General features: G+C 37.0%; 1 pseudogene; it reads left to right on the top strand.

The window, feature by feature from the left end:
• The window catches only part of LOC138395975 (large ribosomal subunit protein eL6 pseudogene), a 32620-nt pseudogene extending 9413 nt beyond the window's left edge, over positions 1-23207 (top strand).
• The last annotated feature ends 1538 nt before the right edge of the window (positions 23208-24745 follow it).

The raw sequence follows: 24745 nt of genomic DNA, 5'->3' as shown, positions 1-24745 counted from the left end.
TACAAAATGCCAAAGGGTTTAAAAGTACTGAAAAGGACTTTTCCCTTGGAATAGCAGAGTTTTTATTTTAAGCTGCAATTTAAAGATATTAAAGTTTGTCATTTTGCTCCTTCCCCTGTTGTTGTAGTTGAAAAGCAAAATAGACAAAATTTTTGAAAGGGCAACAGCAAATGACCAAAGAAAATAAAATGTATTATTTTATAGAGTTCAGTATTTTTAGTGACACTTGCTTCAAACTCTCATTCGTTATTCCTAAAACCATGGAGGTGAGATAAATACTTCCTCTAAGGGCTAGAACCAAAGACAATTGAAACCTGGGGCTCAGCAGACCTGGGGAAATAATGAAACCTGAGAGTTAAAGCTTATTAGGAAAGTGTCATCATTAAAATTAGGCCAGGGAAGATAGTAAGACTAAATTGGTTGGGTCAACAATGGGCAAATTACTCAGGAAGTTCTAACAGATGGTGTTGAGACCCTTAGAGAAAATGGAGCCCCATCCTAGGAAGCAGAAGGCTGATGGCAAAGTATTGCCTTGAGAATCATGAAGGAAACAGGCCAGCGTAATCTATTCATTAGTGTCGTTCTGAAAAAGTGATCTGGGTACAAGCAGCCCAAATGATAAAAATTATACATTCCCTGTCCACGTAAGGAAAGTACCTCTTAGCAGGACAATACAAAAATATACAAAAAACTTACTTCTCTCCAAAAATGTAAAATGAGATTTGCTTTGGCATTTGGAGGACCAAGGGAGTTGTCCACAACCTCACTGATTGTTAACACTGGTGCTGAATAAAGGTGCCCGCCATGCACCTCAGACGTGAAGCTCAGACTTCCAACACCCCCGCACAGGAGAGAGGCTCCACTTAAACCTTAACAAAGCATGTTTGGTTTCCAGAGAGAGGAGAGGGTTTACAATGAAATAGAAAAAAAAGAAGAGTATCTTCTGAGTATAACATATATATTCATGTACATATCTCTATAGAAGCTCCTTCCTCAGTAACAATAGGAAAATATTGATTCTGAGGATAAAACCTAGATATTGTTTATGAATACCTAACCAAGAAATTCAGGCTTTAGACTGAGGTTAACCTGGGAGTACAAAGGTGAATTTAGTATAGTATTTCTAGGAAGAAAATAATGTATCTAGGTCTTCATTTTTTAATGGAATGATTCTATATTTCATTGCATAACCAAAAAAGTACGTGTACTAGAAGTGTATAATCACACTAAAAGATAAACTATCTGTAAACTCAGTTTTTACTTCTGAGTTTATGCAAGTGTTAATTTTTTTTGCATTTTAGAAACAGTAGCTGTTAAGGGAGGCATAATGGTATACAGCGAGGCCGATGAACAAACTGCAGAATTAGTGAAATACTACCAGTCAGTAGCTTCATCATGAGAAAGAAATATTCTCTCAGGCCTCTCAATGAGATTTTTAAATCCTGTGTTTGAGTGGTTTATATTTTTATATCTACTATTTTAAATTGTTCTGAGAAATATTTGTGTACCCTGGAGAGAACTAATGAAAACATAACCGAAAATACATGTACCACCTATTTTAATATCTTTGTAATCTTTATTTTAAATTTTCTTTTTATACTTCCTTTCAAAAGTATGGTTTTCTTCTGACATTGCTATTCTATGATAAATTTTAATTTTCTTATTCTTTGTCTAACTTTACAGATTTAAATACCTCAACAAACTTAAAGTATAAGGATGGAAAAAAAAATTCCTGATGTGATGTCAAGGTGCCAGCTGAAAGGTATTTATACTTTGTAGTCAGAAATGTTATAATGAAATTGTCTCTGCTTGTGATCTCACATTATGGAGAGTTCTGAGGGTCTGACAACTCCTGACATTATGATATACTCCTATTGCACGGTTCAAGCAGACAGCCAGAGCAGAGTTCTCAGCAGAGCATAAGGAAAGATTTATAGACATGGCAAAAGAACACTTTGCCTGTTCCCTTCTTTAAATAATTATGACTTTCCATGAATCTCTTTCTAAATCAACTGCAGAATGACAAATATCTGGGCAAAGAAAAGGCCACAAAAATATCACTTACAGTAAGCACTGTTGAGGTTTTAGAAGCACAGTGTTGAATACTCTCTTGTGCGCTCTACATATGATTCATTACGAGGGATGCTCCCCACCTCTCCACACACCATATATTTCTCCCATTATCATTCAAGAAGTACTTTTACAACTCCCTCTTTCTGTCAAGTTCATTCTTTTCTCAATACAAGGGGTCAAGAAGAAAAGATTTCAGTGTATTTTTCATTGAACAAATTGAGGGGGTGGGGTAAAGATATTTGCCTAATTGATTACATGATATGTGCACTCTGGAAGGACTTTCCAGGATTTGGGAAAAAGAAAAAAACATTTACAGGTATATGTAGCATTCAGTCCTGAAGGTTTGTGTAAAGTAAAATTTTTAAATACTGAAGTTTTTTAACATGCTTCCTTTTTCTGAAAAGGGAAATACAACTAATATTTATGGAGTATCTACTCTCCAGGGTCCTTTACATTTACCATATCTGTCAATCTTTACAACAGCCCAAGGACAGAAGGGATATCTGTCCCATTTTACAGATAAGCACACTGAGTTGTAGACAGTTCATATGCTCAAGACAACACAGCTAATAACAGACCCAGAATCTGAAGCTTTATCTGGCTCCCAATTTCATGTCCTTTCCCAAGACCTGACTATCACTTACTCCACATAAGCATCGCATACAAAAATGAATAAACAAACAAAATGACAACAAAATAATCTAGACCTATTGCTTTGCTATTATAATCTAAATGCATAGTGGGAAAATAAAAGAGGTGATTGCTTTCTGATTTCATATTTTATATAATTCCACTTATTAGAAGAATCTAGCAATACAACACAAGAGAAGTAACATTTATAAATTTGCACATTTGCTGAGTTCTGAGCTATGCATATTATTTGCACTGTACCATGTAACTGTTTTAATCCTCACAATAAAAACACAAGGTAGGTAACATTGCTATCTCCACTGTAATAATGAGGAAACTGAGGCTGAGTGGTTAAAAAACTTATCCAGGATTACATAGTTTGTAAGTGGCAGAGCAGGTTTTGAATCTGTGCTTATATGATGCTAAAGAGCTCTTATCCACTATGCTAAATTGCCTCCCTTAATTATATAATTTCCTCAAAACTAAACTATAATAAGCTACTGATTATTTTTATATTTCTATATATTTTAAAAGCAATTCATTGCATTGTATATGAAAACTATTTGATTCTTAGTTTTAATTACCCAAATAATATATAAATTCTGTAACAAAAATTCAGAAAATAATTTTAAAAACTGACATGTATCCAACATATTGCACTCCCCACTAATCCTACCTTCCTCCCCAAAGGTAACTATTGTGCACAGATGTATATCCTTCCAGAACTTTTCAATATATTTCATATAGATAATTTGAAGTCATATTATACCCTGGCTTTTTTTTTAATCCAATAACATACCTTCGAGCTTAGATTCTGGCACTACTTTAATGCGCTCATTCTTCTCTCCTTGAATAATAGTTTTCCATAATATAGATGTGTCATATTTTAGTTTTCCATTCTACAACTGATGGATATCACATCATTTTGTGGGTTCTTTAACTTTTCTCTAAAGCATCTGTCACGTGCTCTACCCAATTACCTACCTATTGGATGTCTCTGGTGCTAGTTCCTATGTGTTCTCTAAGTCATGGCTACTAAAAATATGAGCAATGGACTAGTGATGGTCAGAGATGATTTGAACTGGTCTGTGGTGAGGTGATTACAGAAGCTGAGAGTAAGCACTTGGAAACCTTCACAGTAATATAACAATGATGCAACATCCAACTGTATGAGCCTGCTTCTAGTATTTACTTTTATTGCATTTCACAAATGTATGCAATGAAAGAAAATTTAAAGAAAAGCTGATACTTCACCAAAGATCATCTGAGAAACAGTTTCCACTGGAATGCAATGAGCAGCACTACTATTCAACCAGTCACCTAAGCCAGAAATGAGGGACTAATCCTTCCTATCTCTCTGACCAAGAATATGACAAATAAACAGAAGAAAACCCAGGAGAACATTTTTGGAGCAAAGGAATTGCTTTCAATCTCTTGTCTTTACTGGCCTCTTTACCACTAGGTTTAAAACATGCTGATTTCCTCTAATCTTTTAGATACCCTCCTTCAATCCCACTTGGCTCCCTAACTATTGCCCTCTTTTCTTCTCTTTACAGTATCACTTTTGTTAAAAAAATTTTGTGAATACCATGTTCCCTTCCATGATCCCCAGCAGTTTTGTTAACCACTACAGTGTGATTCTCCCCAACTCCTCTCTTGAAAATCTTAAAGTAACCAATGATGGCCTTATTTCTAAATCCACTTTTGAGTTCTCTTTTACCTTGATCTCTGTACAACGTTTAATACCATAAACTATCCACTCCTTCTTGATCCTCAATCTATTCAATAGTTTCTATTTAACATCCATGAAATATGAAGACACCTGTCAGTAGGTATAAGAGAAGATCTAAAATTGCCCCTGCAGAGATTAAGAAAGGATGGTATCTATAGAAAATATAAAGATGGCCAGGCAGCATTGAGGGCCTGGGTCAACCTGGAGACCATCAGTGTGGAGTAGCATCAGCTGCTTCATTCTCTTATTTTCTTCAGTGAATGTAGCCCTGGTATAGACACTGAGAAAATGGGTGGTTGGATTGACCCAGAGTTTGTCATTTTAAAGGTTTTGGTGGTAGCTGAATGCAACTAGAGTGGATAAGATTCCCTAAGGAAAACATGTTGGAGGAGGAGCAAGGAGGGCCAAGGATAGGATTCTAGACAATGTTAATATTTAAAGAATGGCAAGACATAAAAAGGAATGCAATAATGTCATTTGCAGCAACTTGGATGGAACTGGAGAACATTATCCTAAGTGAAGTATCTCAGGAACGGATAAACAAATGCCACATGTTCTCACTAATAAGTGAGACCTAAACAGTGGGTACACATGGCCACAAAGTGGTGTAAAGGACATTGGAAACTAAGGAGTGGGGCGAGGAAAGGATAAAAACTTACCTGTCGGGGACAATGTGCATTATTCTGGGGATGGGCACACTAAAAGCCCTGACTTCAGCATAATACAATTCATCCATGTAACAAAAACACTTTCACCCCCTAATATTTTGAAATAAAAATTATTTTTAAAAAGTTAAAAAAAAAAGAGATGGCAGAAAAGATGTTTACTGATAATGTTGAGGGAAAATAGTAGCCAGGTGAAAAAAGAAACATGAAAAAGTAGGGACTAAAAATTAGAGAAAAGAGTTTTAAAAGGTAGATATGATGAACAATAGAAACTGTAGGCAAATATGTTGCATGAGGAAGGGGAATACATGATTGGATATAAAAATTAAGAAGCCATGAGTGATTTTATCAAGGGTAGTTTCAGAAGCACCGTGGGAAGTCCATGGAGCTATAGCTTTTGCTGAATCAGATACAAACACTTCTTGCAGCACTGGGACTTATACTAGTGGCCATGGTATTCCCAAAGCCATAAAATATATGACCACAATTAGTGGGCAGAAACAAATCTCCCTGGAAAAATCTTTGTACGCACACTGCCATCCCAAAGGCTTTGACATAAAAGTGTTATCTGTCATCATCTACGGCAAAAACCACCTAGGCCTCTCTGTGGAAGCCATTCAATCAAGACAAGGCTCCTTCACTTTGATAAAGAGAAAGAGCAAACTACAAAGCTTATCTCTTCTGCCTACTACCATTTCCAAGCTCTGGTTTAATTGGCTTGACTTTTTATAATAATTTTCTTCTCTTTTCTCTTCTCCAAGACTCATTCTTTATGCCTAAAAGAATGGTACATGACACCAAAAGCTTCTAAATCAACACAAAAGTTATAGCTAGAAAGGACTAATCTTCTTTTGCTCTTCCTCTTGTTTTCCATTTATATTTCTCATTCCAAAAGACATCCTAAGAACCCTCCTTGTTTCAGCAGATGATATCATGTAAGTCCCAGTCATTTCTTCCCACTAGCAAAGCACTTGATAAAGGCAGGGATAGTTTGGGGACTACCTAATGTGTTAAAAGCCCAAGAGAAGTCTAAGAATCACCCTGCAGCTTCAAGTGTCACTTGGTAGAGAGGAAAATTCTCCTGCTTTGTCAGGAAGCCATGATGTTAAAGATGGGACAAAAGAAACTGTTCCATTGGATGGACTCCCTGCTCTATTTTAATTTAGCACACAGGCAGAAACAATGCTATGTATCCATCCAATTTCACTTTATAGTGTCTTCCAAGGATATAATGATGACTACATATCCAGTTAGCCAGCTCATAATTAGGTAAGGCCATGGTTCTGTTCTGGCCAATGAAATATGAACAGAAGTTATGTGGCTTGAGGCCGGGCGCGGTGGCTCACGCCTGTAATCCTAGCACTCTGGGAGGCCGAGGCGGGTGGATCGCTCAAGGTCAGGAGTTCGAGACCAGCCTGAGCAAGAGTGAGACCCCGTCTCTACTAAAAATAGAAAGAAATTATATGGACAACTAAAATATATATATATATACAAAAAATTAGCCGGGCATGGTGGCGCATGCCTGTAGTCCCAGCTACTCGGGAGGCTGAGGCAGTAGGATCGCTTAAGCCCAGGAGTTTGAGGTTGCTGTGAGCTAGACTGACGCCACGGCACTCACTCTAGCCCGGGCAACAGAGTGAGACTCTGTCTCAAAAAAAAAAAAAAAAAAAAAAAAAAAGAAGTTATGTGGCTTGAGATGGACCCCCTGCTATGGTAAAGGGGAGTTCTTGCGTAAAATATAGTAGATATACAAGAGTCAAGAAGCCTGGTTTAAATCAGCTGAGATTTTGTCCCATCTTTAACATCATGGAGAGTAGTCGTCATTAAGTATCTGCCCATTTGCAATCAGATTTTTCATGAGTTCCAAACGTTTGTTGCTTTTAGCCACAAGATTTGAAGTTAATTTGTTACTACACAGCATAGTTTCTCCTATCTTGATTAATACGTGCATCATACAATTATGGACCTAAAAGAGATTGTTTTCCCCAATTTCTTCTTTTTATAGTCAAACTGAGGCCCAATGAGTCTGTGTAACATGTCCAATGGTACCAAATTATTGAGTGACACAGAGGAGCCTAGACCATTTCTCTCTTGATGTTTGGTGCACTGCTGCCTCTTTTATAACCAAGATTATAATCTAAGATAGTGGAATAAAAATGACAAATATTTTGATAACATGCCTTTACTGACATTTTAGGAAAATAGGCACATTTATATATATGTGTACAATAAATAAATAAATATTATTAAATAAATGTGTGCACATAAATGCAGAAGTATCTGAGTGACTAATACAGATATAGGAGTGACATGAGAGTGACTGATAAGTGAAACAGGCATTATGCCCCTTCCCATCCCACCAGATTCTGTGTGTTGTATTTAATTTTTTCACCCTGCCTCTCAAAGTAATCAAACATTGAAGGGATGTAGTTAAGTATGAGGAGGGAAAGAGGAACAGTTTCTTCCACAAAAGCAATAGGACAAGGGAAGTGTTTGAAACTGACAAGATGGAGCATTAGAGGGTGGAGGAAGGAGATTAGTGTGACTAGAAATGAGTAGATAATGATGATGGCTAAGATCAGGCAAGCAAGCTGGTCCTTAAGTATTCATGAGTTCATATAATCTGTGGGAGGGTAATTTCCACAAGGAGAATAAGTTGATCGTCTTTAGGAATTTTTTATTACTACTATCTGCTATGGGTTAGGAACAAGACAAAATAGTGTGAAGAGAATTGCTGTCTGTTACATAAGACTGAGGCAGTCTCTTGAATTCCTCAGAGGAAAGGGGTGATGAAAACAATGTCACTCTAACTCATGCTTTCCCTTGTGGTTTAATTCGCCATTATGATAAATCATTTCCCACCTTTGTGCCTGTATGTCTCTGAACAAGGCTTTCCTTTTTGTGGTGTTTTAATCTGCTTTCCTGGTAAAGTGCCTTAGATTCAAATGACCCGCTGTTCTGACCTTAGGCTCTAGTCCCTACTTGAGACCCTGAAACCTACTAAAGATCTGTCTGATTTTAAATTGCCAAAGAGTAATGCAATTCCTTCTGAAAGGTCTCCTTGAAAGATAATATTGCAAATGACCCTATTTCATGAAGTGTTCTTTATTAAAAAAGTGAATATTAAGTGTACATATAAGTACACATATATGTCAATATTATGTATACATAAGTTCAACAACCATCTTCCACAATAGGAGCTGGACATAAAACATCAGAAATCTATGATCCCACCTTCAGTGACCCAACCCACAGAGCTCACAATTCCTCTCAGTTGATTAGCTTTTACTCAACCGGTAGAGGCATTTAAAAAAATTATTTATTTTTTAATGGACACAATAATTGTACATATTTATAGGGTCCATAGTAATATTTCAATACATACAATATATAGTGACCAGATTAGGGCAATTAGCATATCCATGATCTCAAACATTCATCACTTCTTTGTGTTGGGAACTTTTTAAAAAGTGTTATGCCCAGTTGAAAGGAAGTGGGGATCTCAGGGACCATATCATTGCTCAGCATCTGTTTACTTCCCTCTTAAGAACTTCCTATTTGTCTACCAAGAAAATCACCTCAGCATTAAAGGGTCCCAAGAAGGTTGAAAAAGGAAAAAAACACTGTTTATCTGGAAGGATCCTACAGATGTTAATAAATTACATGTATAGAAGGTTGGAAAGCTAGAATCAAAGCTGATTTTGACTTTGCCGATGATGAGTTTGACATCTGTCCATCTTTCAAGGAGGTCTGGCTAACAAACATCCTTCCTCATTCTAGAAGAAACACTTTTTCAAATGCATATAAATTTCCATTCTTGGCTTAAGAAATAAGAAGTAAAAACTAGACCCTGTGTAGAAATCAGCAACCAGAGCAAGACCCACAAAGATGGCAGCTGATAAACTCTTCTCCACAGGAAGGAGAGAATACCCTCTCCGAATAACCCAGCCAGCTTCAGCTCACCACATCTTCAATGGCTGGAAACATATCAAGCTCGTAGTGAAAAGAGGGGATCATTCTGGAGTACAGAATTTGCCTAAATCCTGAGCAGAGAGCATATATAAAGGCAGAGGAAAATTAGGAAGCCTGAACAACCCTGACAATAGCATCCGATGGGACTCCCTGTAGCTTGCTTGGTAGTGAAGTGTTAATGAGAAACCTGGGAGTATACCCCAGGTATTATGAGAAAGACTTCTCTGCCCTCCATTTCCCTAACCTCAAGCCCACCATCATCATACCAGGGACAGTTAACAGGGTATTATGATATGGCTTAAAACCCCTCCCATGAAAGTGACTTGCCGAAGGAAGGCTAAGCTGTGGTGTTGGATCAGACTTTCCTCATGCTTCCTGTAACTTGCTCTGCTTCCTAAAACTCAATTCTCTGGGTTGACCTTGCTTAGCTGGTATTATATTTTAGATAAGCCCATCTATTAATAATTTACTCATTTCTCATTTATATTATGTTTGTTTTCTTAAGGAAGTAAGAGTATTGATTTTAATTCCTATATCATGAAGCAAATTATTTCTGACCTCTGTATGTACAGAAGATATGCACTTAAGCTGCAACTCTTGCTACTCATAAAATACCCTGCTGAATCATGAATATTAAAACAAATAACTTCCCATCTTGAGGCCAAGAGTATATAATGCCATGGAGAAAAAACTGAGACCATTTAATTTTAGGTAAAAAAAAATAATAATAATTGAATTATGCAGAAGTCGAGCAAGGTTTAAGGAAGACTATAAGAGCTTACTATAAGAAAATCTAAATATTATTGCCATAATTGTAATGCTATAGGAGAAAATATATTCAGAATTATATCATTCCATTCAAATAAAAAGTACTATATTTTCCTCAGAAAATGAGTTGTTTCTTTAGTGATCACTAACCATTATCTTGCCTTCCAGAATATGAATTTTTCCCATTCATCTAGCTACTCTATTGAAATATGTGAGGTCTTAACCTTGGAATGGTTCTACACCATACACACACACATACACCCCTCCTATGATATAATCAAAATTGCCAAAGGCTAATTTTGTTCTCAGCTCACTATATAATTATCCTTTATATTTTTATATGTATATGATATTACTACTGTTTCCTTCCAAAATCAAGGGTTTTCTGAATTTTATGAAATTGACCCTTCCTAAAATGTTTAAGCTAGAGGTAGAAGGAAGTATGAATGAGCCCTCAGGACAAGGGAAGGAAGAATGATGTGGGGTGGGGGAGGGTTCTCTCTCCTAGCATCTCTGTGAAAGTAAAAGTTATAGAGGGATTAACGACAGGGTTGACGGTTGACGTGCAATAGAGTCCAAACACACAGCATTTCTTTGACTCTTTGTTCTTGTGATAACACAAGTGAAAACATTTGCAAAGTTGTAGCTTTCAGACCTGTATTGACATCAGGGTGATGGAAAGTCTCTTCTCTTGGGGACCATTATCATCATTACCCTCCCTACTGCTTCCCTAAATGTTGTAGGACACACTGACTTCAGCCTCCTACATTCACATATCCTATGGTCAATCCCAACGTGCCAGGTTGCTTACATATGATCATCTTTTCCAATTGTCTTCTTTACTTCTCAATAACACTGTTAACTCCATGAGGACACAGTGTCTTTTTGCATGCACCAAAAAAAAAAAAAAAAGGGAAACCTCCAGCACTATGTATGACTATTTATATTCCAAGCTTCTACACAGTGCCTAGCATATAGCAAATGTGCATTGTGTTTAGCTAATCCCAATACCTGAGGAATGATTAATATTATTTATCTAGAATATAAAGATGGTATTCACATTTCAATAAATAGAAAGAAGATAATTTTGCTCTTAATCTTCTTTAAAGTTATCACAATAGAGCTCTAGAAGGGAAAATAATCTATTGCATGTCATTTTGCATTTAAAAACCCACAAAGAATCATCTAAACCTCTGGGACAAGTGTAGGTTTACCTGGCTTTCCTTCTGCTCCAATTTAAAAAATATTACTCAGCAACCACAAAATATAAAAGAACAATAAAATATCATGATTTGTAATTTCTTGGCATGATTCTGTGCAGTTTTACACATTCATCCAATTGGTCATTAAGGCAATTTTTATGATAACTAATTGTTTTTATCATTATTTAGATCTGAGTAATAGGCTTCAAATTCTCGTATCCGTAAAAAATTGAGATAAGGCATTGGTGAACTTACTTCCAAACGTTATTGTAGTTAGTCTTACAAAAAACTTCATTTCACAGCTATGTAAGAGAAAATCAATATGTAGTTAAAATAAGGTATGCCATTAATATTTAGATGCAACAAATTGCATTTTCTCAATATCAAAGTGCTTGGCAAGATGGTTCATTTTATATTATTGATATTAGTTTTTTATTTCCTAGAGACAAAACTATACATAGAATTATGTCATAATCAAGTGGGATAAGGAAAATATATCAAGTGTGGGCTGTGAAGGAAAATCTTTTACGTGCTTGGAATCCACCTCCATTTAGATTTATTGATATACAATAGATATCAAGTAACTCTAAATGGTTGTCTAGTGGTAATAATTACATTTTGGGGCCACACTTTATCAAGTTGATTCTATACATAAGGATTTTACTACCCAATTGACAATGCTATAATGGGCTCTTCTCTTTTAACTGATGATATTCTATTAAATACCATGATCAAACCTTCAGCACTTCTTGAAATCAGGTTAAAGACATTTTGCAAAATTAACATTTCACGTATAGTTAGCATTTCAGAGATATTGTTAACTCTTGAGACAGAGAGAAATCAAGGAATAATATTTAGTGGTTGTTTTTGCTTTCAATCCATCAAGTTTTCTAGATAAATATAACACTGACCTGAAGAAGTAAATTTTCATATGACTTCTATAACTCTCTAATAGCTCATTCCATGTGTGTATTTACATAGATTCTATCTCCCTGTGTAGGATCAAAGGTGATGTCCAGCAGCATCTCTTGTGTTCCCTACATTAAATTCACACCACATGCCTCCGCCAGCTTTTGTGTAATTAAACTTTCTATTCTTGACACTCAGGCAGAAATCATTGAAAATGTAATGGTAACTGTTGTGTGGATGAAAAAGGCCTATTTGTCACCATTCATTATGCCAATTCAGCCATGATAAATTAACAGAAATGGTGCATTCTCCATATTTGCAGTGCAACTCCCCTTAAGCTCATGGTCTGAACACTGAGAAAGGGTGCTCTGTAGGGAAATGGCATGCATAATGCGGGAATACTTAATAGCACTTTGCAGTCTGGAGCCAGAATGGCCCAGATCTGACTCATCTCCATGTCAAGCTTGTTTGGCATTTAGCTAATGTGTAATTTTGTTTTGACATGAATCATTGAAACTTAAACATGTTAAACTAAATATTTGAACTCTACATAAAACCTTTCTTTAAAAATCTAAAGTATATATTTAAAGCCTTTTAAAAAGCACCTTAGCTAAACATAAAATAATTACACATAATAGTCTCAAAGATTCTCAACTTTTCTCTTTTGAAGGGGTAGACTATTCTGGGCCAACTGATGTTTTGCTTTAAATGAAAGAAAAATTAATTCGGTATGAACTCATCTCCTCAGAATGGGATGATGTATAAGCTCAGTATTTATCAGATAAGCTAGAAATTCAGGTTATCAATGACAGAGGATTTGGGGTCCACAAACACCACAAGGCAAATCTTTGCATTATCTAGGTAGATACTGCCTTTCTTTTTAGACCATTTAAAACTGAATAGAGGAATTAAAAAAATTTAAAAAGTTGTGAGTTTTTTAGAAAGAGTTGGGTTTTTTAAAAAATAATTAAACATGGTCTTTCAGATGTTATTAGCATCTTAAACTGATGAGCTGGAGAGAATAGTTGTGATATTAAACGTTAGATTCAGCATATATAGCTATGCGCTAAACAGCACAGGATAGAAACCAACTCCGAGTGGAGACATTCTGGGTTAGCTAAGGGATGTTCTTCTAATCTAGTCCAACAAGTACTTCACCCAGAATTCAGGCATTTTAAAACTTCCAAACTTTATAAAAGACTTCACCTTATTTCCTGCATTTTAAGAAAGTATATTGTGGGTACTAATAGAGCCTCACAGTACGGAACTCAAATGGTATCCTTTATAACCTGATCCCAACCTACCTCTCCTCCAATTGAGTTTCCCAAAACTGTCTCTTCACTCAAATTTGGAAACAACAAAAAAAAATTTTATAACAATCTATGACTAAATATTGAAGAAAGCCCCACTTACCAGATAGAACTAACATGAAATATAAAAGGCAATATTAGAATATTTATAAAGACAATGGAGCCCCGTCCAAAATACTACTTTAAATTATAACAAAATAAAATAATCTGAGTCTTTATTTGGGTAATGCTTCAGTACAGAAAATATAAAAATAGCTGAATTTATGATTTTACACTAGTGACAAAAGGAGGTGGGGTAGCCCACAACAGTGTTACCAAACACAGAGTCATGGCCCTCCCAGCCATAGTTAAAGGAACCAGCTCAGCAAGTAGAATGGCGTGAGAGGATGAAAACCTTCTACCCTCACAGCTGCTCAATCCCCTCCAGCAGAGCTGACTTAAAAAAATTATAAAATGCCCTTTTGCACTACATTGACCTTTTCTATGAATAGGTTGGCCAGGTGCAAGCCACCAGATGTGACTTTCCATGGTTTCTAAGCCTCAGGAGGCCATTTATCTCTTCAATTAGATAGGACTCCATGCTAACAAGAGGTGTGACAAAGCCAGCATTTATTATTAGGGTCTGTAGATTTGACAAGATTTTATATTCTCCAATAGGAAGAGCACTCTAAATGTGTTGTTTCTCTTCATTATATCATGATTATGTCATAAAACAGACATCTCAATATTTGTGCAATAGTATACCCATGCTCATAAAGCCATTTCTGATAGCCTAGATTATCTTATACTCTAGCAAAATGCTATTTTCACCCACTTTACTTTGGATAGATTTTTTTAATGATTCAAAAACATGTTGATGACTTATGCAAAGACTTCAAGAAACTCTAAGAGACAGTTGACAAAGCTCAAGTATCTAGTGGGGTTTAACTGGAGAACCTCAAAACACTGAAAGAACACTCTTCTACTCTCAACACTTCCCTCACTAAAGCTCAGGCCTCATCTCATGCTTTGTGGCTATTCCCCAAGAAACTTGCACATAATTCCCTCTTTTTGAGGAAACTTGAGGGTCTTTACTTCCATCTTTCCAAGTTTCAGCCCCTGAGGTACACTGGGTCACTAACCTAGCTAGATGATCTAGTCTTAGCTGACATTTCAAAGGCCTTACTGGAGATAACATGAACTCAATTTAACATTCCTCTACTGGTTTCTTTCTTATGTAACTCAATAAGACCTAAAACTGGCTGCCTTTAGAATAATCTGGAGAGCTCAATAAAGATGCAAGTTCTTGAGCTATATTCTAGATTTTATTCTGCAAGTCTAAAGAGACTTGGGAATTCCCAAAGAATTATATAGGGTAGCCAAGTTTGGGAACCATTTGATCAACTCATTAATGCTATTGTGGGAAGTGTGTGACCACAATAACTGATGAAACACTGTCACCAGGCAAGCAAAAATTCATATTAGGCAGACCTGGATTCAAATCTTTAATACTTTTGGGTTGTTTGGTGTCTTTGAGCTTTGATTTTCTTTCTTAGAAAACAAGGATATAATAATTTTACCCAGATTGTTATATAAAATTGAATGAGATAATTTTTTGAAGATGTTACTAGGAGGTAAGAAAAAGAAAATTGGGAGAAGAGAGGCAAAATATACAGTAGTACAGAAATAATGGTTATGTAATGCAGTCCAGAAAGAAATAGTCGGCTGTGCTGCTTTCCTGGGGGGAATTCAAGTCATTAAATTATACTCTTCTGGGATCTGATGTGAAGTTATCTTGGATAAAAATAGAATTTGGGGAATTTAGAGGTAGTCCTGGTCAGCACACAGGAGCTTCTTCCCTTGAGCAACCTGAGGATTCCACTCATCCATTCAACATGTTTGTTGAGCGCTTACTATCTGCCAAACACCATTCTTACAAAAAGTATACCATACAGGGATGTAAGAGCGACATTGTTCCTACTCTACTGGAATTTATATTCCAGTGGGAGCAAGGCTAACAATACACAAATAGACAAATTAGCAGTAAAGGAATGAATAAGAAAAAAGTCAGATCATGATAAATATCATACAACACTTTAAAAAAGCAATATAATAGAGAGTGACTAGGAAGGTGGTTTAGATTGGGTGGAAGTGGAAAGGCATCTCCCAGGAAGTGATATTGAGCCTGACATCTGCAGGGCAATAAAAACTCACCCATGAGAAAATTGGGGGTAAGAGCTTTCCAGGGAATAGCTAGTACAAAGGTCCTAAGATGGCAAGGTTGGCATTTTTGAGAAATAGGAAGAAGGCCAGTGTGGCTCAGACACAGTAGGTGATAGCAATAGGGTAGAACACAAGGGAGAAGCAATAAGAAGTGGTTAGAGCACAGACAGTGCTGTATACCAGAATGAGGAGTTTGGGTTTTATTCTAAGGTTGATGAGAAGCCACTGGAAGCTTTTAAATAAGGGTAGTAATGTGGTTAGATGTATATTTCACCAGAATCAATCTGGGCTCTCAGTGGAGAATGAATTTTACGAAAAAGAAGTGAAAGCAAGCACACCATTTAGGAAGCTATCACAGTAACCTAGGCAAGAGGACCAATGGTCACGGTTTGGAAGAGAGTGATAATCAAAGAGAGAGACAGATGGAATCAAGCCATGTTTTAGAGGCGATGGCTAGAGTTCTTGTGATATAGTGGATGTGGGATGGGAGGGAAAGAGAAGAACCAAGGAGAAACCAAGGCTTTGGAGCTTAAGCAAGTTGGTGATGACTGTCAAAGAGTAGGTTAGGAGAGAGCAAATTCAAGAGCTCTCCTGGTGATAGTTCAACTGCCATAAAACTTTAACAACAACAAAAGAAATTAGCCATCTAAATAAGTTCATGAAGGTCATCCAAATACTAACAATATAGTAACTGAACTTCAGTAGATGGTTTATTCTGAGATTTTTCAAAAATAATTTACAATGCATTCACATAAAGAATAACTCAATAAAAGTCACCTCCTAGGTGAGATATTTTAATATTAATATTCTAATACACAAAATGCTAATTGATAATGGCAAATTATAAGTACATGTGAATTAATAATCTAAGTTAGGGCTTAATTGTCTTATTGCCATGAGGTTAAATGTTCGCAAGCTTCCTTTAAGCTCCCTTTAAGGTCAGCTACAGTAATAGCAGAAGTTATTGAGAGCTCACTGTGTATCAGGCATTGTCTTAAATGTTGATTTTTCAGTAACCCTGTGAGACAAATTCCATGATCGTCCTCATTTAACAGAGGAGAGACCTGAAGTAACTTCTCCACTTTCAGAGCCTGCAAGGGGGAAGCAGGGTTTGAGTTTAGGCAGTCTGACTTCCAAGCTCACACACTGAAATCAAGCCTGGAAACCAGCACCACCTGAGTGAGACACTTCTGTGTCCTCCAGCTTCGACGGCTCCCTTCTCTCCAGTGTTGCCTCCACGGAAAGCGTTAACAGCTCCATACTCCCGGTACTCCCTTGATAGAGTTCTGTCCACATAAAACTGAAGATAAAGGAGGCCAAAGCCCTAGACGTTTGAAAGCTATGATATAAGAAAAGATAATTGGATTGTTTATTTTATGGGTACACTGCTTTAACTTGCATACTGCAATAAAACCCATTAATCCATACCTCACTAATCTCCTGTGGAGATAACCAACTAAACGATATGTAATTAAGAAATGTCACGTTTTCTTTGAAGAATTCTTTAGAGCCTTATTTGTAAGTTAGAAAAATCTAAGTTTTTTTTTTTTTAAGAGTTATTCATTTCTGGTTTTAGTAATTAAATTTATTATGTTACCAAAGAAGCTTATACTTATGATATAGTATAAAACAATAAGGGCCTTTTGTGAAGTGTAGTTTTTATGAACTTAGCTTTATTACATGTGAAAAACCATTTACATCTTAGCTAAAAATATTAACTTTCCTTGAAATTACTAAAACTCCACTTCCCAAATATTTTCTCAGGCAGAGTTCTCACTGTTTTCCCTCCATCATTCCAAATGAATGAAGTTTTAACGTGTTCACATTTATGGGACTACATATAAAAATAATAATAAACATCAACTTTTGAAGTTTTGTTCTTTTTAATTTTGTGGAGACTGCTTAGAGAAATAAATATGTAAAGATACAAATTTATAGCCCTTGATTCAAGCAGCAATCCTTCCCCCAAGTTGATGGAAGAAGCCTACAAATGCTCATAGCCACGTAAAACTTTTACTGCAGGCATTGCAAACACCACCAGATTTTTGTCACTTATTTTTAGGAGGGAGATTTCTGTGTTGAACAATAGGAAATAATGAATTGAGGCCAATTTTTCATATTTTAAACGTGATAATTTTAAACGTGTCACAAAAACTTGACACAGGACAAATAGTGTTAATTTTTGAGAGGGAGAAAGCTTATCTTTAAAGCTAATATTTACTGAGAACTTACTATGGGTTAATCCCTATATTAAGCACTTTACATGAACGTTCATGATAAACTGTGAGATGTGCCCTCTGATTATGCCCAAGCAGGGGAGAAACTGGCACTCTAAGCAGGGTCTGCTGGGGTCTCAGTAAAGAATGATGCTGCTGTTGGAATCTAGCCCACCCTGCAGAACCATGTGCTACTGATGAGCTCTGTTTTCTGAGAAGTGCCTACAGAACATGATCAGCATCTGACCTTTGTTCACACCCCTACAGCAGCATCAGGCTCTTGGTGGTATTTCCAGTGACTTGGTGGGGAAGAGGTGTACCAGCTAGTTCTAGATGCCCTTTGAGTTTTGTGAGCAGCAATTCACTGGGCCGTGGCCAGAGATGTCAGCTCAGGGACCACAGGGAAGGCTTTCAGTTCTGTCCTAACAGCCTGTTCATTTACTGGTGGCAAAGACTTCTAAACCCCTTGCTTGACATGTTTATCCTTTTTCAGATCTCGACTGTTTGGGGAGAAATTTCAAAACAACGTTTTTCGTATGTCATATAAGAATAGTATGTTGTTGTTTCCAAATTTTAACTCTACCTGAGGCACATTATATGTTGGTGACTAAGATTTCCCTGCACGTTTATCTCCTATTGTCTCATGCCTTCTCTTTTCCCACCACTTCTATTTTCTTTCCTTTTTTCTCTCTTCTGTTCCCTTCTTTTCTTGTATTTCCTCCTTATTCTCATCTATTTGGAGGAGGAAGGAAGGAAGAAAGGGAGGAAGCAAGAAAAGAGGAAGAAGAAGAGAAGTTGTGGTGAAGCATTCATGCTTAGCACTTATTTTAAAATGTAAAATATGTGTGTGCTCATATCACTTTTTGGATACTTGCTTCCTGGTTTTAAAATTGTATGTCTTTATATGAAATTCTTTACAATTGCACATTTGTATGGGGGTAACTTTCTTTTCTTTCAATTTTTAATGCCTCAAGCAGAGAACTTCTGGATACATGACTTGCTAAATGTGTGACTTTGCATAAGTAATAGTGTCTTGCATTTTCAGCTTCATCATCAGTCATATAGAGAACGATACCTGTTTCACCAACTGGACAGGTAGGCTATGAAGATGAGATGAAACAGTAAGGAAGAAATACTGACAAAAGACTGATTCTCATGAAGCAATTCTAGTTGCACCATAATATTTCTGTTCCTTTCCCAGTCCTTTCTCCGTTTTCTTACTGCCTCCTTTTTGCCTTTCTCATCTACTGTTTTAGCAATGCCTCATTATTTAACATATCAATGAATAAGGCGTTCCACCAGAAACTAATGGATTTTCCACCAAACTAAACCATGGAAAATAATTTTTTTAGCTTTCATCATTTTAAATGGAATATTTTAAAAACCAGAATTACTCATATCCTGCCTCTTTAGACATGGTTTATTAAACATAATTTATGTTTCCTTGTGATTCAGAATTATCATTACTGTAAACACAAAGTATGTAATGTCTTCTCCCATAAATTGTTGACACCACCCCATGGGGCCATTAGTATATACTACCTCAATTATTAGAACCTAATTCTGTTGTCATATAATACCTTGATCTACCATCTAACTTGTGTTTTATAGTCTTTGCCCCCAAAGAACTCTATGTTCCCGGATGATATGGACTGTTCATTTAACTCCATGCTCCAGTGCCTAGCATGGTATCCATATTGTAATATGAGTTTAGCAAACACTAGCTGAAGTTGTACAGTTCAGTAATAACTTAAGAATATTTCTAGGGGAGAAGGAAGTACTTACCACAAGCCTATTACTTTATATAGACTTAATCTTCACAACTGGATAAGGAAGGTAACATTACTGTCTCCATTTTATTTCGTTTTCTTTTTTGTTTTTCTTTTTTGAGACAGGGTCTTGCTGTGTCTCCCAGGTTAGGGCACAGTGGCATCATCATAGCTCACTGTAACCTCAAACTCCTGGGCTCGAGTGATATTCCTGCTTCAGCCTCCCTTGTATCTGGGTCTACAGATGTGTACCACCATGCCTAGCCAATTATATTATTTTTTGAAGAGACAGAGGTCTCGCTATGTTGCTCAGGCTGGTCTCAAAATCCTGGCCTCCAGTGATCCTCCTACCTTGGCCTCCCAAAGTGCCACTAGTATTCCATGTTAGAAATGACAAAACTGAGGCTCAGAGAACTCAAATATCTGCCCAAGCTCACATCTATAACTTGCAACAGAAGACCTATAACTTGAGCCTAAACCTGAAAATTATTTCAAAATCCATTTTCTTCTTGTCATAACACATACCTCATATACTCACCGTGACATTGAATGGGCCACCTGCTTTTTGGCTTGAAAGGAAGTTCATCAGCTTTTATAATTTTTCTGCCCCTCTCTCAAAGTCACCTGTCACCTTTTTGGCTATCATTTCTCACATGCCCTCTTCCACCTGGCATTTTACCGTCCTGGTCTGCAATTGATTTAGAAACTACTAAGCATGCTTGTTAGACTTGTTTAAAAGTAGGAATAAAACATTCCCCGTAATAACATAAGCAAGGATTACAAATGGTTGTCAAGCTGTATGATGACCCCAGCAGATCAGACGTAGCTGCCTGGAGTGCCAAGTTGAGGCTTCTGAAGCAATTATCCATGGCTCTGCAGGAATGAGGGCCCACAGGGAGTAGCAATGTCTGGCATGGGTGAGAGAAGGGAAAGTGGTGCCACACTTCTGGGGCTTTGGGAATTTTCAATGAGTAAATTGCATGAAGATTACTGTGTGGTCTTGGCATCATCTATCTACATTTTCAGATGTGTTTCTTTTTTTTTTTTTTTTTTTGCTTATTCCTTTATTCTTAGCTGGGGTATATATAGTTAAGGAGGATAGATAAATGACTTCTGGTTAAACAAAATGTTTGTAATGGTCTTTTTCTTTCTCTTCCCTCTTTATTTTTATTGGCCCATGCTCTGTGGTTTAGGTCTTAGGTGCGGCAGCATCACCCATGGCACCCACTGGCTTTATCTAGGTCACTGAGAGCACACAGGCAAACCTGTGCAAACCTCTGATACCGATTATACAACTGCAAGTGAGTAAATTAGCAAACAAACAAATGACTACAGTTGGCATAAGAGGTTTTTTCCAGAAATGTTGAATGTGTGAAGATTTAATTACACATGGTCCCCTAACATCTACTGGCCTACTTGATATTAGCTCCAGACTTCACCTCTGTGCCATTCTTTCTACTGTCCACAGAGCTGATGACATTTCTTGGCCTCCTTTGCTACTGATCCTGTGTTTGTTACCACCACTTATGCTCCATACATAATCTCCTTTGCTTGCATTCCCCTTCTCTCTGTCTTTTTTATTTCTTGTCGTGTTGGACCCCTGTCATATCATCTGAGCTTCTTGGCTTCTACATGGAAAGACTGACCTTTTGTGTGGATCGTCATCAAGCCAGAAGATTTCTTCCCTCTTGCTAGAGAATTAATCAATCATAGCTCATCTGCTGTAACCTTAGTATCTTTGATTCCTCTTAACTATCTACAAAATGCTTAAGCTCATAGTTTCTTTTTTACAAGCTATATATATTTTTTGTAACTGACACTATTCCTGGGGCTTAAACACCAAACTCCAGATAACTGAGGTTATGTATGCTGTACTCTATGAAGCCTACCTGCTAGAAGTCACTTTTCCATCATCCCACACATGACAGTCAATATATGCATTCTTAACCCTTCCCAGGGGGTATCCGGCTCAGGCTCAACTCCCAAGTGGCCAGCTGTAACAATACCCTTTCTTCTCCCACTCTTTACCATATGTCTCAAAGTAAGGGAGATTGACATCAACAGAGGGGTAACCTGATTCTACTAGAAGTGATTTTCTTAAATCATTTGAAAAAAAAATTATTTAACCAATTTTTTGTGGCAAATGATAGCAAAACATGGTAGGTTTAGTCCTAATACTAATAATTCCTAATATCTAGAGGCTCAATTTGTTAGAGGATCATTCTAAAAATATGATTGCTGATGGTTTTGCACCATCCAGACACCCAGTTTATCATGGCATCCTAAAAGACCCTGTTCTTTCATTAGCCTAAAACCAGAGTTACCTGATGTTGCAAATTAAATTAAATAGAGTTATGAAAGAAAGAAAAACAATAGAGAAACAGCCTCTGGGCAGTAAGAGTGAAAGAGGGTTTTATTGTTATTATATTGTTGTTTTTGTTGTTGTGTAAGACAGTTTTATCTATGGTTACCTCTTCAAGAGAAGCAAGAAGAAAGGGAGAGAGAAAACACAGAGGGAGAAGAGGTATTCATGGTATAAAATTGTTCTGTCTGATGTGACAGCCACTAACCAATGTGGCTATTGAGCACTTGAAATGTGGCTAGTCTAAAGTGAGATGTGCTGTTAGTGCAAAATACACACAAAATTTTGAAGATTTAGCATGAAACAAAAGCATGTAAGCTATCAAATTAATATTTTTTTCATATTTATTACATGTTGAAAAGATATTTTGGCTACATTGGTTTAAATATACTATATTACCAAAATTAACTTTACTGTTTTCTTTTTGCTTTTTAAAATGGCTAGGATATTTTAAATTATGTATATGGTTCACATTTGTGGCTTATGCTATAGTTTTTTGCACAGCATTGGTATAAGGTCTTATCCTCTCAAATTAGGTTCAATGACAAGTAATAGAAACCTCCCAAATAACCCATAATGCTTACTAAAGATAAATATTTATTGATTCCTCCACAATAGACCAATGGTAGACAGGGCTAACAGGGCCATTCCATCCTCATCAATGCTCAGGCTCCTTTTATCATTCTGTTCTACCATCCAAAGCATGCTGCCTCAGGATCCAAGATGGCTGCTAAAGCTCCAACCAGAATAACCACATTCCAGGCAGCAGGAAGGAGAAAGGAACCCATTAAGAATACATTCTGTGGCTAAATCCAAGGTTGAAAAGAAAGAGGAAAAGGTGCTTGCCACTGTTACAAAACCAGTTGGTGACAAGAATGGTGATACCTGGGTGATTAAACTTCGCAAAATGCCTAGATACTATCTAACTGAAGATCTGCCTCAAAAGCTGTTGAGCTGTGGCAAAAAGCCCTTTAGTCAACATGTGAGAAAACTGCAAGCTAGTATCACTCACAGGACCATTCTAATCATCCTCACCGGGCACCACAGGGGCAAGATGGTGGTTTTCCTGAAGCAACTGGGCAGTGGCTTGTTACTTGTGACTGGACCTCTGTCCCTCAACTGAGTTCTTCTGCGAAGGAAGTTTGTCATCGCCACCTCCACAAAAATTGATAGCAGCAATGTGAAAATCCCTAAACAGCTTACTGATGCTTACTCTAAGAAGCAGCAACTGCAGGAGTCCAAATACCAGGAGGGTGAGATCTTCAACACAGAAAAAGAGAAATACGAGATTACAGAACAGCACAAAGTGGATCAAAAAGCTGTGGACTCCCAAATTTTACCAAAAATCAAGGCTACTTCTCAGCTCCAGGGATACCTGTGATCTGTGTTTGTCCTGACAAATGGAGTTTATCCTCACAGATTAGTATTCGAAATTTTTACAAAGAATCTAATTAAATAACTGAAAGATTAAAAAAAAATAAGAATATATTCTGTATGTAGCCTTCTACAGCCATTTTCTAGCATCATCCCTGACAGGCAATAACCAGCTTTGGCCAAGATATGAGCCACCCCTGTAAAATTTGGGGGAGAAGGGAACTAACCACTATGATCTGGTACCATTTTAGTTATTTTGTCCCAATAAATATAAGAGAGGCCAGACAATGAAAACTTTATTCCTAACAGTCAAGTGCACAGCTAAAAATCAGGAGTTATTTTTAGGATGACCATTTGTCCCGGTTTTCTTGAAAGTCTGTTTTGTATGTGTTGTCCTGGCATAATTATTAATAGCTCCCCCTTTCTCTCTCTCAAGTGTCCTAGTTTGGATGATAAATTATACGGTCACCCTTGTTATGGTACCAAGGAAAAAAGAGAGAAACAGATGATAGGATGGACAATTCACCCTGCCAGAGGTCCTTGAGAAATCACTTAGGAAATCCTTGGCAGGTGGGTGTCTCCTCCAGCCCAGCCCACCGTTAGTCTGAAGCTGTGCTCTTAGAGGTTACCTGAGACCTCCATGTTGACAAATTAAAGGACTTTTCTCATTCTTCTTTTCATTTATTCACTCACTTAAAATATTTATGGTGCAATTCCATGTGCCAAGTACCTTGCATTTGGGGCATGTGGAGGTCAAACAGAATTCAATACTATTAATCCCACACTATTAAATCAATTTTCCATTATAATGAAGTAATAGGAGTCTGAATTATCTGAATTGTCTGGATTCTGAGATTTCTGTTTCTCCCCCTGAATACTTCTCTAAGTATCTTTCTGTCTTTTTGTGGTTCCAGAAAATTCTAGTCCACTGTTTTCCAAAATGTCTTCAATTTATTACTAGTTCTTTAAGAGAGTTCCACAGTCAAGGACTATTTGGAAACACAGCGTTATTAAAATTTATAATGAAAGTATATTAAAATCTTTGAGAAGCAACACAACAGAAATTCCTATTTAACTCCTCTAATCTGAACTGGCTTGGGGGTTAATACCTTCTAATATCTAATGCAGCATCCCTCTGTACTACTCCTTTCGTCCCAGCAGTGGGAGGACATTATAGGTCTCTTGATCCAGGCCTCCTCTCTCTACATTCTGCCTCCGGATGCTCACAATTGTTCTCTGTTCTTACCTCTAAGGAGATGGCACCTAAGCAACCTTCTCTAGTCTTTACCTCATTTCCCAAACTAACTAAATGGACATCTTTACTTGAGTTAAACATTGTAATCTCAAACTTAACAACCTAAAATTGAATTTGCCTTCTTGTCCAAAATCAAGTCTCCCCTGATGCATCCCTATTTTTGGAATAGTACTACCCATGGTAGGCATATTGTTTATCTGTTTGGTTTTGGTTTTGATTTTTTTTTCGGGGGATGATTTTTGGTGAGTGTAGAGGGAAGGGTTTGGGGGGCAAGCCGAGCAGCATTGCAACTTCACTTCTATTTTT

This window comes from Eulemur rufifrons, chromosome 15 (assembly GCF_041146395.1).
Source record: "Eulemur rufifrons isolate Redbay chromosome 15, OSU_ERuf_1, whole genome shotgun sequence".
NCBI lineage: Eukaryota > Metazoa > Chordata > Mammalia > Primates > Lemuridae > Eulemur > Eulemur rufifrons.
Note: the sequence above shows the minus strand (reverse complement) of the source record. Positions and strands in the feature narration are given on the sequence as shown.